The sequence below is a fragment of the Furipterus horrens genome, unplaced genomic scaffold (genome assembly GCF_987537825.1).
Source record: "Furipterus horrens unplaced genomic scaffold, mFurHor1.1.pri manual_scaffold_8, whole genome shotgun sequence".
Lineage (NCBI taxonomy): Eukaryota > Metazoa > Chordata > Mammalia > Chiroptera > Furipteridae > Furipterus > Furipterus horrens.
Window position 1 is genome coordinate 107,772,136 of NW_028327178.1, and position 14,238 is coordinate 107,786,373.

General features: G+C 56.6%; 1 long non-coding RNA gene across 1 annotated transcript; it reads right to left on the minus strand.

Moving 5' to 3' along the window:
* Positions 1 to 1,420: 1,420 nt before the first annotated feature.
* Positions 1,421 to 8,862, minus strand: LOC150003745 (uncharacterized). The gene is made up of 3 exons (XR_016512681.1): positions 8,764 to 8,862; positions 2,991 to 3,075; positions 1,421 to 1,731 (listed from the first exon to the last, which is right to left on the minus strand). It is a non-coding gene; the product is annotated as an uncharacterized LOC150003745 (long non-coding RNA).
* Between the last annotated feature and the right edge of the window lie 5,376 nt (positions 8,863 to 14,238).

The following is a 14,238-nucleotide window of genomic DNA, read 5'->3' on the forward strand; positions in this document are numbered from 1 at the left end:
GGCTCCGGGCTCAGGAGACGTTGCTGCAGCTGATAAGGGTTTGGGGGGCGGCGCGGGTGCTGCCAGGGTTATCTGCAGGGCCACTCGCCGCCAGCCCATTTCCTGTCGCTATCTGCCGGTGGCAGCCTCTGGGACATGCCTTGAAAGGCCTCAAAAAACATCCCAGGGGCCTGGAATTGAGGGCTCTGGACAGAGGCAAACCCAGGAGAGAGGTTCCCAAGTGTCCCCTTGTACGAGCGGCAGGCAGCCACGGGTCCCTGTCATGGTCAGTGAAGGTGACGAGAATGACCACAGGGGCCACATCTGTAGCCCTGACTCAGGCAGGCACCAGGCCAAGCATGTCTCCGGTGGTCTCTGTCACCCATGAGGGGAGCACTCCGGGTCCCCATGGCACAGCACAGATGGGAGAGCCGAGACACCGTTCTCCAGCCCCCAAGGAGCGGGGGTGGGAGGTGGCCACGCCAGGCCCAGAGGGAAACCCCGGAGGCAGCTGGGGGTGGAGGTGAGAAACCACCCTAATTCCTGTGACACCCACCCAGGGCCCCCCTGGAGTGAAGGACCCTGCCACACCCATATACATTAGTCTTTCACCCCTGGAGGCAGGGCGTCTGTCCTCAGAGTCCCTGACTTTATGAAAACGGACATCTGTATAGGCTACTTCCCGTGGCTTTCTGTCTGTCCCTTCCCTGAACGCTCCCAGCTCCCCGCGGGAGGCTGACTGGGCCCAGCTCGCCCGGGGAAAAACCAAGGCTGGGAGATTCAGCCCCTTCCCAAGGCCAGAGGCGGTGTGTGGCAGAGTCAGGATTGGGGCCCGGGAGTCCTGACGAGGGAGGCCCCACGCTGCCCTGCCCGGGACTGGGCTCTGCCCCCCGCCCCAGTTCTTCGCCACCTCCTTCACCCCAAAGCCACATCTGGCCTTGCCCTGCCAGGTCCCTTGTCTGGCTGCTGAGTCACACTTGTGTTTGTCCCCCAGAGATGTAAACACCCATCCGGGAGCCCCCTGGGGTTGGGGACCATCCAGATACAGTGAAAATAGCAAAGCAGCTGTCCAACGTGACCTGGGGCTGGGTGTCTGCACGGGGCGCCGCGTGGGCGGGCCCCCGAGCCTCCAGACACCTCCCAGGCCTCCTGCGGCGGCCGATAAGTGCCTGGCTCTGCTTATCAGCACCACTCCCCGCCTGCTCCCCCACAAACCTTTCTGTGCACATTGGGGTCACCGAGAGCGAGGGTGGGGTGAACCCCCCGAGGCTGGCCCACCAGACAGCTGAGCTGGCTGCATTGGAGTCAGCTCAGAGCCCCCGGGGCCTCCTGCTGGCTCCTGTGTTCCCTGGCCCCATGAGGGGGGCATTTTTAGAGAAATTAAATATAAAGTTTTGGTTTTTTTTTATAAATTATAAAATTAACACTGTTGGGAAACAAATTCCAAAATAAAGGAACTGTATTAAAATACTCTCCATAGGTGTACAGAAAGGGCAGGAAGGAACTAGACCTGACTCCGGGGCTTTTACTTTCTCTTTCAGCGCGGTTACAGCTGAGCCACACAGACTGGACAGCGGTGATCCGTGTGTGTTCGATAGCACAGTGGTGGGGACACAGCCCAGACACCAACAGGGTGGGGTGCTTTCTGCACCCGTCACCTTGCTTATATTGGTCTTCGGAATGTCTCTGATGATCCTGAGCTGGGCGGGGCCCAGAGGTTGTTCTTTTCGCCCTCACCTGAGGACCTGCTCACTGATGGTAGAGAGAAGGGGAGAAACATGACCAACGTGAGAAAGAAACGTCAATCGGTTTCCTCTCATATGCACCCCGACTGGGAACTGAACCCGTGACTAGGTATGCGCCCAGACCAGGAATCGAACCCTTGACTTTTCGGTTTAGGGGATGATCACTCCAGCCGACGGAGCCACACCAGCCAGGGCTCAGAGGCTGTTCTTGCCTCCTCCAATCTTGCATCTATGGTAACCCATTCCATCCTCTGAAAAGGGAGCTCAGGATGTGCTGCTCCCTGGCATAGAAGCCTCTCTGGCTCCCCATTGCCCTGGAATAAAATCCCCGGTCTCTGCCACCGCGTCCAGGACTGGGGCGAGCCGGCCTGCCTCCCCTCTCGAGTGGTGCCCTCTGCCTGGCGTGCCTTCCTGCAGACAGTCAGGCCGTGCGCCCATCTCTGCCGCCTCCCCTCGCTCTGCAGCCTGCTCACACGTGTCCTTCGAAGCGCCTGTCCGGGTTTGTGCTTCTCAGAGCATTGATCCCTCTCCCGGCCTGGACCACGAGCTGGGGGGCTGGGGGGCGGTGCAGGAGCGTCTCAGACCCGTCCTTAGCCTTGATGGTACCCAGCCACGGTGCCCAGGGCTGGGCACATAGTAGGGGGACTCATAATACTTGCTGAGCCTATGAATCCTAAGGAATTTAAATTGGAAGATCTTCCCAGCTTAGGAGAAGCCACGGAGGCAGCGTGGGGTGCAGCTTCGTGAGGGAACCACGGGGGGGGGGGGGGGGATGAGCACCCCTGGTCACAGGCTTGAGACCCAGCAAGGAGCCGACCTGGGTACCTGGGAAAGGCCCCCGGGAGTCCAGGCCCAGGGAAAGGAGGGGGCCGTCTAGACTGGACATGAGGGAACAAGCAGAAGTGGGTGACTGGGTGACCTCCCTCCCCTTCTGGAGCCTTCTGGGATCATCAGAGTCGCCCGTGGGAGCGCGGGGTGGGGTACCTCCCACCGGGCTCCTTCTGGGCAGCTGGCCCTCCTCCAAGGGCCGCGGAATTCAGTTTTGGCCATATTTGTCTCAGAGCCAAGGGGTCACCCCGCTGAGCTATGGTATAAATATCGGTTTATTTTCTCTGTGTCCCAGCGAAGCATGCTTCCCTGTTTGTTGGTGCACAAATTTGGAAATTCGGCTGTGGGGCAGGGGCCAGTTCTAGGGAACTGGGCTGGGCAGGGGTTTTCTGGAGGGGCTTAGTCACATTCTTGGGGCTACCCAACACAGTGCCTCACCTCCAGAAAGTAGTATAAGGCAGATTTTCTGTGAAGCCAGCGATTTTCAGCTGCAGGGGCCAACTTTGTCCCACTGACCATCTTCCTGGAGGAGGACAAGTCAGGTGAGTCTTTGCACAGGACAGGAAACTCAAGGTTAGTACCTTAGCCTAGGGAGAGGAGGCTGGATTACCCAGGTGGGTTCAGTATAATCCCATGAGCCCTTAAGAACCGGAGACAGACAGGCAGCAGAAAGGGAAGGTGGCGAGATCCAGAGAGTAAGAGGTGCCTGACCCGCTCTTGCTCCCCGGGTTCGGTGGAAAACCCCAGAAGGAGGAGTGTGGGCAGCAAAGACCCGCCCCCTGCTGTCAATCATCAGGGAATGGAGACTGCAGTCCTACAACCACAAGGAACTGAATTCAGCCCACAATCTGAGTGAGCACAGAAGCAGGTTCTTCCCCGGAGCCTCCAGGGAGAACCACAGCCCTGCAGATCCCGGGATTTCCGCCACGCCTAGCTGAGACTCGTTTGGGTCACGCTGCATCTGGAGCTGGGAAATGGCCACAGAAGCCCTGGTGCAAGGGGGCAGGCCGGGGGGCAGGCCGGAGGAGCCCCCCTCCGTCTCTCCCCAGGCTCAGCTCCTTCAGAATACAAGCTCAGGACCCTGTGCCCTCGCGGGCAGCCGCTGCCAGCATTTGCATCACAAATGAGGCTCAGTCAGGCGGTGGGACTCTGCAAGCCAGCCTGCTGCGGCCCGTGGGTGATTTAAGGACAGAAGCCAGAATTCGGCTGTTGCCCAAGCTGCCCCTCCCCCAGCCGCCTAAACTGCACTCCTGGGGGTCGCTGCCTGGTAGGTCCCCAGCCTGCTTGGGATTCTCCTGACCCGGCCAGCCCTCCCCGCCAGCCTGGAGGAACAATAATGATGTGGCTAATAAACTCAAGGCGGGCTCTCTGAATGGGGCGCGGGGCTCAGCGCCGACCTTTCTCCTTTGGCGCTCACAGCCCGCTGTGCAGAGGGAGAAACAGGCCCAGAGAGGGTGAGGGGCAGGCTTGAGGCCGCTCAGCTAACCCCCGGCAGAGCTGGGACTCGAACCCATGACATTCTGCTCTAGAAACTGCTATGAACGTGGGTCATCCCCTCGGGGGGCGCGGGGAGCTCCAGACTTTCTCCCCTGCATGGTCGGCGTGAGGGGGTGGGCTGCTTCTCCTTCTAGACTCTGAGCCCCGTGAGGTCGGGGCGCGGCGTGTGCCCATCTGGGGTTCGGCCGTGCAGCAGGTGCTTTGTGTTTCTGGAGTAAATAACTGACTAAATCAACACACGCCCTTTTTTTTGAGCCTGGGCTGTGCTTTTCTGCCGCAGGAAGAAGTGGGACGTGTCTAGCTCAGGGTCCCCAGTGCTGAGCATGTGGCCCAGCCCCCTGTGGGGCTGCTGGAAAGTTCTCTGAGGCTCAGCCCTGTCCTGAGCTGGCTGGGCCTTCTGCCGGTGAGCCTGCAAGCGCAGCCTGGGCAGGCATTTGGGGCTCCCACTAAGCAGGTCTGGCACGTAGGGAGACCTCTCTCTAGCTGCCCATCGCTCCCTGGCTGGGCTTCTGGGAACTCCTTCCTGCCCCAGACCCTTTGCCCTTACTGCCTCCTTGCCCGGACATCTCCCAGAGGCTCTTCTAGGGTGAGCTGCTTCCCTTCCTTCAGGTCTGGCGTCGTCACCCCCTCCTTAGAGGGTCTCATGGCTGCCCTGTCTAGCTAGCGCCCAGAGAGATTCCCTCCCCGCCCCGTCTGTCTGAGCACCAAACGGGCCTTACCGATGCTTTTTGTTTGTTTTCTTGGGAAGCGCCTGTGCCCCCTTTAGAGCAAAAGAGGGAGAAAGATGCACACACAGACACGGAGCAACATGGAATGAGAAGGGAGAAAATGGAAGGAGAGTCAGCCGGACGGAGGGAGAGGAAGGGACCGACAGAGATGCAGGAACAGGAGAGATTCTGTGAAGGAGAAGCAGGACGTAGGGGCAGAGACCCAAAGAGAAACTGAAAGGAAAACAGAAACAGAGTCAGAGACAGAGGAAGGCGGGGACGGGGTCGGGGAGAGCCGTGGGGTGAGCCACACAGGGGACAGGGGCACGGGGCTTCCTTTGGGGCGATGGGAATGGCTGCAATTAGGTCGCGGTGGCGGATGCGCAGCTCTGCGGGTCCACTCAGGGCCACGGAATGACACACTTTAAAAGTTTGCCTTTTAAACCACGGAAGGACATCAGACAAACCCCAGCTGACGTACAGTCTACAAAGTATCTGCCTGATACTCACGGACGCAGGACCAGGAACCAGGAAAGAGCGAGGGGCCTCCCCCGACGGCAGGAGCCTAAGGGGACAAGATGACCAAGTGCCACGTGGGTCCCGGAACAGAAAGCGGACGCCAGGGAGGACAGCCAATGGCGTAGTTAACAGCATCACCTCAAAGAGACTTTCTTAGCTCTGCTAAGTGTACTAGTAGGTACGATACTGATAGTAGGAGAAACGGGGCGAAGGGACCGTAGAAACTCATACTGTCTTTGCACGTTTTCTGTGCATCTAAAATTATTTCAAAATAAAAAGTTAGAACAATCAGACAGACAAGGGAGAAAAATGATGTGGGAAAGCACTGCCTCCCCATTACGGCCAAAGAGGCTGCTGCTGCCCTGGCCGGCGGGCGAGAGCCCCAGGTGAGGCGCTGCCCTGCCCGCGGCTGGCCCAGACGCTGGGGCCTGCCTGCAGAAGCCCCTGAAGAGTCAGGGCAACGCCTCACAGTGTTCATCGAAGGGGCTCCGTGGTGCTGGGACCACCCCAGGGGCGCCTCTCCACCTGTAACTGCTCCCCAGTGGACGACGCCCCCTGACATGGCAGCCCTCGGTGCCAGCCAGCAGACTCTTGCACCCGCCCTTCTGCAGGAGGGCAAAACTACCCAGGATCCTGCTTTCCTGTGAAAATGGCAAAGCAGCCACCCCAGGCCAGGGCTGGGGTCGCTTCTTCTGGGTCCCAGCACACCGGACATGCAGGCCTGTTTTTGGTCCCTCTCGCTGGAAGGAAAAATGCTTGTTTGCATATTCCTGGACCCCAGCCCCGCACCAGGGACAGGGCAGGTGCTCAGTTAACACCATGCATCTCCAGGGTCCCAACTCCCAGCAGGTTAGCAGAGAACAGCTCTTCTATAATGCCATGCTTATAAGCTTTTCAGAGCACCAAAACCTTCTTTTTAAAAAGGAAAATAACTATTCGGCCTGATAAGTGAATTTGGCAAAATAGCGGGATACAAAGTCGATATTCAGAAATCGAAGGCATTTCTGTACACCCACAACGAAATATTAGAGATAGAAACTAGAAAAAAATCCCATTTCCTGTAGCAACAAGAAAAATAAAGTACCTAGGAATAACCTTAACCAAGGAGGTAAAAGACCTGTCCTCGGAAAACTATAGAACACTGAAGAAAGAAAGTAAGGAAGAGACAAATAAATGGAAGCAAATAACATGTTCTTGAATGGGAAGAATCAACATCATCAAAATGGCCATACTACCCAAAGCAATTTATAGATTCAATGCAATCCCTATTAAAATACCAATGACATATTTCACAGACCTAGAACAAATACTTCAAAAATTTACATGGAACCAAATATGACCCTAAATAGCCTCAGAAATCTTGGGGAAGGAGAACACAGCAGGAGGAATCACAATACCTGATACCAAACTTTACTACAAGGCCACGGTAATCAAAACAGCCTGGTACTGGCGTAAGGACAGACACATAGATCAGTGGAACAGAACAGAGAGCCCAGAAATAAACCCAGGTCTCTATAGTCAATTAATATTGAACAAAGGGAGGAGGAGCATAAAGTAAAGTAAAAATAGCCTCTAAAACAAATGGTGCTGGGAGAACTGGACAGGGACGTGCAAAAAAAAAAAAAAATGAAACTAGACCAGCAACTTACACCACACACCAGAATAAACTCAAGGTGGATCAAAGACTTAAATGTAAGCCTTGATACCATAAAAGTCCTAGAGGAAAACATAGACAGGAGAATCTCAGATATCCCACGTAGCAGTATTTTTGCCAATATATCTCCTAGGGCAAGGGAAATAAAGGAAAGAATAAGCCAATGGGACTACATCAAACTAAAGAGTTTCTGCTCAGCAAAAGAAAACATCAGCAAGATGAAAAGGGAACCAATGATATGGGAAAATATATTTGCCAATGAGACCTCAGACAAGGGATTGATCTCCAAAATATATAAAGAACTTACACATCTCAACACCAAGAAGACAGACAATCCAATTAAAAAATGGGCAAAGGACCTGAACAAACACTTCTCCAAGGAGGACATACAGAGAGTCCATAGACACATGAAAAATGTTCAACATCACTAGCCATCAGAGAGATGCAAATAAAAACCACAATGAGATACCACTTTACACCTGTCAGGATGGCCATCATCAACAAATCAATAAACAACAAGTGCTGGCGAGGATGTGGAGAAACGGGAACCCTGGTGCACAGCTGGTGGGAATGCAGACTGGGGCAGCCACTGTGGAAAACAGTGTGGAACTTCCTCAAAAAACTAAAAATGGAACTGCCTTTTGACCCAGCAAATCCACTACTGGGAATATACCCCAAGAATCCTGAAACCCCAATTCAAAAGAACCTATGTACCCCTATGTTCCTAGCAGCGCTATTTACAATAGCCAAGTGCTGGAAACAGCCTAAGTGCCCATCTGTAGATGAGTGGATCAAACAACTGTGGTACATTTACACAATGGAATACTATGTAGCAGAGACAAAGAAGGAACTCCTGCCATTTGCGACAACATGGATGGAACTAGAGAGAACTATGCTCAGTGAAATAAGCCAGGCAGTGAAAGACAAATACCGTATGATCTCACCTAATACAGGAACCTAATGAACAAAACAAACAGAGTAAAATAGACCCAGAGGCATGGAAACAAGGGACAGACTGACAGTGACCAGAGGGGAGGGGGAGGGAGAAGGGGGAAAAGAAGGGGAGGGTCTAGTCAAGGAACTAATATAAATGACCCATGGACATGGGCAATGGGGTGGGGATTTTTGTGGGAGAGGGGGGTGGGGGTGGGCGGAGTTGGGGGAGCAATGGGGGGAAAATGGGACACTTGTAATAGAACAACAATAAAAAAAAAATTTAATAAGATAAAATAGAAAGGAAAATATACAGAAAACTTCAGAGAGTCAAGAACCCCTTGCTACCACTACCCAAAATTGAACATGACCCGGAATGAAACATGAACATGTGTCAGTAATCTTTTGCTTTTCTCTTTAAGGAGTAAACCGTCACAGATGCATCAAATTTGTCCTGTGCTTCGGGCGCGGGAGCTGCGGACCCTGCCCTGGTCTTCTCTACACTGTGTCACCGTTTAAACTACTTGTACGTGGCTGGTCCCCTACCGAGCGTGGTGCCGTGATACTGTGTTTGCCATTTGCAGCCCCCGCCTGCCCTCGGGCATCCACCCGCGTTCCCCCGGGCACAGGCCTGGCGGCCACACGGGTCTCAAAAGGGCCCCACTACCAGGCTTAGTGCTTGGCTGTCTGTGTCTTGAAATTCTCAGTAACTCTGACCAAGGGGGCCCACATTTTCATTTTGACTGCCCCCGGCCCCCGTCACCATCAACACGGAACGCCTCCCCAGCCCGCGCCCCGTGCCGGGCTCTCCTAGGCCTCCACGCATCCTTGAAGAGCCCATGGTTCTCATCAGCCCATCCTGCAGGTGGGGAAACTGAGGCCCGGAGAGCTCCTGACTCACCTGAAACTACACGCGACACCCACTTTGCGCCTTGACCAGCCCCCTTTTAACACCAGGCCCAGAGCCAGGTTCTTGGCCATCCCCACAACAAGGAGCAGCGTCCCCAGCAGCTGAGTTCATTTCACCGCGCTTCCGCTCCCGGGGGGGAACTGCCGTCAGTCAGGGCTGAGAGCCCACTTCCTCTCTCTGAGCAGGGCTGGCCCCTCACGCCCTGCCTTCTATAATTAGACCCTGGCCTCACCCTCCCGCTGGGTCTGTGCTGCTTCCGCCTGGCGAGGGGTTCCCACACTACCTGCGGCCGGCGGTGGGTGTGGGGGTGCTCGGCCTGAGGCCGGGAGGGGGTCTCCTCCCGCTTCCCTGGCGGGCCTGCGTCTGCAGCCATGTGGGCAGACAGGATCCGCTCCTTGGGACCTGGGAGAAGTCCTGAGTCTCACTCGTTCATTCATGGGACTCGGGTGTCCTGAGTGTCTTCGGGGGGCTAGGCCCTGGTCTGGACTTTGGGGAACCAGTCCCCTGTCCCCATGGAGCTGAGAAGGAAATAAACACATCAATAAACAAAATCAGAAACAGGATAATTTAAGAAAAGGCAAGGCGAACCCTCAACCAGAGAGACACGCAGAGATTCGGGGCTCCTCCAGGAGCAGGGACAGAGGCACCCCTCTGCCGGCCGCCGAGGGTATGAAGGGTCAGCAGGGGGACAAGGCGGGGCGTGGGGGTGTTGTGTCACCGACTGGCTTGCTGCTCCCAGAACTCGGTCATTTCCAGCGGTTCCTGTTCCCTTCCTCCCGCAGCCTCGGGGCCTGCGGCCCTGGCCCCAGGGAAGGATGCGCTCGGCTGGAGGTGCTCTGGGCACTCAGGTGAGTGGAAGGCGGGGGGGGCGGGGGGGGGGGGGGGGGGGGCGCGGAAGCTTTCATTGCCTTTCCAGCTGCAGCCTCTCCCGTCTCCCCTTCTTGCTCAGAGCCGCACCCAGTGTGACCTGCCAGGGGACTGTGGTAGATGCCGCTGGAGAAGCGCTTAAAGGGATGAGCAAACCGTGTGGGTCCCTGAGGGATGGTACGCACAGTTTCCTGTCCCAGGGAAGAACGCCCGGCCTTGCAGGCAAAAACAGAGACGCCAACAGCAGCCCTATTATGTGCTGATTAAATTAGAAAACAAGTATAAAATGATAAAGCCCAATGCTGGCAGGGATGTGGGGAAAACAGCAAACCAGATTCAGGGTTTGAAGATCAGTGGGTCTGAATGAAGCGGGAGCTGGGAGACCACACGCCCTCTGACCCGGCATTTTGTCTGTTGGCGAAATGCTCTTGTCCTCGTCTTCAGGGACAGAAACACCCGCAGTGGAGCTATTTGAAGTGGGAGGTTGATTAAGAAAATAAAAAAAAAAACCCAACCACCCCAAAACCCAGATACTGTGCGCTGACACTCGGGAGCCCTCCGCGAGGCCCCTCAGGGCGTAAGTAGCAGACCGGAGGTTGGAACACAGGCTGCCCCCGTGAAAAGCAGGGGCTTCCATCCATGCTATTGCTCTGTAACGTGAAGGCAGAAGAGGGACGGGCAGCTTTGTGTCGTGGGGGTGGCATCCTGTCATCAGAATGTGACCTGATGATAAAAAAGGGCATGCCCTGGCCTGCGGCCCTGGAACCCGGAGGGCCTCCATCCCTGGGGACCTGCCAGTGGAGGCGGACCTTGAGGCGGGCAGGCCCTAGGAGCAGTGCCAATACCCTGAGGCTGCCTTCATGGGAGTTGGGCAGTTGAACCGATGCCCAAAGCCCGCGTCTCCCCCTGGGCAGCAGTGCTGGTGACCTTGCGGCTGGGGTGCGGGGAGGACTGAGGACAGCTCCGGGCACCTGCGGATTCAAGGAGGTCATGCTATTTTGGAGGTACTCGGGGCAAGGGGCAGAGCTGGGAGATCCTCTTTGAAGGATCCCCCCTCCTGAGAAGGGGACAGGCAGGGACACGTCTCAATGACCATCTGAGGCTGGTGCGTTGATGTGCTACCCACTCTCAGGGAACGTGGCTCCTCTTTTGGGGGTCCCTGCTCCCCATCTCTAAGAGCACAGAGCCTGGCAGGCAGCAAACCCTTATTGTTACAGAACCCCTGGGCTACTCCAGTTGAAAACAAAACCCACAGGCTCTTTAGTTAGGGGCCCGATTGCCCGCCGCCAAAATTATAACTCTCAATACCAGAGTTTAGTGAAAAGAAAATGAATTGTTTATTTAACAGTTATATAGATTTAGTTATTTGCGGATTTCTGTTAAGTCTTATGTTCTTTAAAACACCCATAAACACATATCCTTGCCTCCCCCCCACCAAACCAGGCTAGTTTTAGAAAAGTCAGAGAAACCCTTTCCCTACTTTCCAAACACAGTTCAGCTTTACCAGTAGCTGCCAATCATTCAATCCTGATTGGGGAGACCTCGTCTGTGTTATGGGGTCCACCAGCTTTTAATCCAGAACCTCATGGATTCTCAGCCTCCTTGTAAACTGGATAGTTAGTCCTTTTGTAATCCGCACAGTCAGCCTCAGCCTTAGTCCAATTCGCACAGTCAGTCCTAACCTTAGTGAAATCTGCACAGTCCACCCGCCTAAAATGTCTGCCGCTTATTTTTAAATCCCTGACTACGTCCTCTGATGTAGTGGGTGCGGTAACCAGTTCTGACCATTCACAGAACCTTACGCAGGTTCTGTGTGCTTTCTCCATACCATCCCCTGGTTCAAGACTCCTCCCATCTACCTGAGGCTTTGGATGCATTAAAGCCATTTTGCATAAAAAAGACACTAGCCACCGGCCTCAGGCATGTGGAGGCATTCTGAAAAGCTGCTTCCTTCTCCCCATCCCCCAGCTGCAAACTCTGGGGTTTTTTGGAACACCCCTGTTTCTGTAACATTATCTATTGCCGGCCATTGTTCTCTGCCATTTTATAGGTGACAGAGGAGGCCCAGAGATGCTGCGGGCCACAGAGCCTTGGGGTTCCAAGGCAGGCCTATGTGGCTCTGAGTTTACCCCTGGGGCCCAGCCCTGCCCTCGGGGCCAGTGCCCAGCGCACCCACGGTTTGCTTCCCTGGCAGCAGCCCCCACCCTCCCTTTGTTCTGCTGCTGCTGCTGAGCCGGGGCAGGTGGCTTTGCCCCAGTGCGGAGGGAGGCTGAGGCAGACCAGGCAGCAGGTGCTGTTTGCTTTTCTCTCCATGCTCCCTTCCCAGCCTGGGTGGAGGTGCGCGTGGGGCCAGGTATGCAGGTGGGCAGGATTTAGCAAGGGCACCTGGCTGTCCACTCCCCTCTCTCTAAGCTCCGAGAGGATCCTGGAGCCCCTGGCTGGGCACCTGCATCAGGGGTGACCAGCTGTCCCGGTCTGCTGGGACAGGGGTTTCCTGGGAAGCAGGACTTCCGGTACTAAAAGCAGGAATGTCCCGGGCACAGCAGTGCAAGTGGGTCACTCACCCTGCAGGAGACCGCGTCAGTGGGCAGTGTGTGGGATAGCAGGCGAAGGGAGACAGGCCCAGTCTCCCCGAGGCCACTGAGCCACTCCCCTGCAGGCCTGCCGCCGGTGGCTTCTGTGCCTGGCCTGGCGGTGGCATCAGGCAGCGCTGAGTGAGGAGTCCCAGTCCTGTGCCATAGGACTGACTCAAGCAGTCCTTTCAGCTTCTGGAGCCTCAGCTTCCTTGTCTGTAAAATGGGGATGCGATTCCATTCCCCTCCTAGGGACGCTGAGGAATCAGACAAGAAAACAAACAAGCGGCACCTAGCAGAGGACACACTTCTCATACAGCGGGGCCTGTAGAATTCTCTTATCAGATCTCCCCTCAGAACCCAGCTCCCCAGCACCAGTGGAATAAAACCTAGCCCCGCCACCATGGACCCTCGAAACTCCTACTCTCTGCCCCTCTGGTCTCTGACTACATCGTCTGCTCCCCTCTGCTCACGGGGCCCCAGCCACGCTGGCCTCTGGCTGGACCCAACCAGGCCTCTCCCTGTCTCAGGGCCTTTGCACATGCCGTTTCCTCTTTCTGCAGCACCATACCCCTCTTTTCCAGGACAGCCTCCTTCTCATCTCTGGGCCTTCATTTGAAAGTCTTCTGTGCAGAGAGGACTTCCCTGTCTACCTAATAGGAAGGCGTATTTGTCTCCTTGGGGACGGGGCAGTTCTTAGCTGGTTCACTCTATCGTTCCAGAGCCTAGGATGGTGCCTGGCCCGGAGCAGAGCTCATGACCTGTTGGGCAGTGGATGAACGAATACATGTTGGCCTGTGGAGGCCCCCCTGGAGGAAGACCCCAGAGTCTTCAATCCTTTTCTTTCTCCCAGCCTCAGTTTCCGCATCTGTCAGCAGGGGTGACAGGAGCGGTCCCCTCCTGGGTGTTCGCGAGGCCTGGATGAAGTGACAGAGACAAAAGGGTCCTTTTACCGTGATAGTACGGATGTCAGGGACTGGCATCTCTGCTGACGGGGACCCCATTGCACACTCCACACCCATCCCTCGTGTCCTCGGGACCCCTGTGTGCCGTGGGCTAGGAAACGGGCCCAGAGGGGCCATGCCGCCTGGTCACTCCAAGTGTGGCAGCTCTGGACCTGCTGCTGCCTCTAAGAGAGGTTGCCCGGGGCCCTGCCAGGAGGGTCCCGGCTGCCAGAGTTCCCAGCTGGCATGCAGCTGACTGTCACATGCCCTGAGCCCCCAGGCGCGGGCTCCTCTGAAACCTGCAGCACATTGTCAAGGCTCAAACAATTTCCCTGCCAGGGTTTTACAAGAATCCAAGAATCACTGCTTGGTGCCAAACACCCTCTTCAAACAATAGCCCTTCCAAGCGCCGCCGCCTCTCCTCGGCCATATATAGGCAAAAGCCAGGGAATCCCTCGCCCGTCCCGGGGTTGGGCTCCGAGGGAGGCTGCCACAGCCCCAGCCTGACCCCAGGATCTCCCGCCTCCAAACCTGCCACTGTCCGGCCAGGGGGCCGGGGAGGAGGCCAGGTGGGCGGGGGCGGGCGGCTGGGCCAGCGGGCACTCGGCCTGCGCAGGACTCCCGGGGTCCCGTGGGCTCACAGCGAGCGGCAGGGCCGGCTCGGGCTCTGACCAAATAAGGCCTGGGCAGCTGGGTCTGCGCTGGCTCCGGCCCGGCCGGGCGGGCGGCGGTGGGTCTGCCTCTGCTCCGGCTCCTCCCGCTGCGCTGCCCTGCGCACCGAGCCACTCACCCTGCAAAGTGTGTCCCCGGGGCTCTGAGGACAGCCCGCACCGCTGAGCATCCCCAGGGCAGAGGAGCCTCCCTTTAGAGCCTTTGGAAAGTTCCACGTGGGGCCTTTAGTGAGCTTCAGTGAGAGCCTGACGGAGGCGAGGGGGGCAGGGGCTCCTGGACCTCCATCCCCGGGAGCCCCAGCGAGGCCAAAGGCATGAGCACGCACCCAGGCCTGCTTTCACGCCCCTGGGGGGCCCGCCGCTCGGCAGTGTCTGTGGGTCACCAGCTGCGCCGTCAGCTCCTTCCCGCGG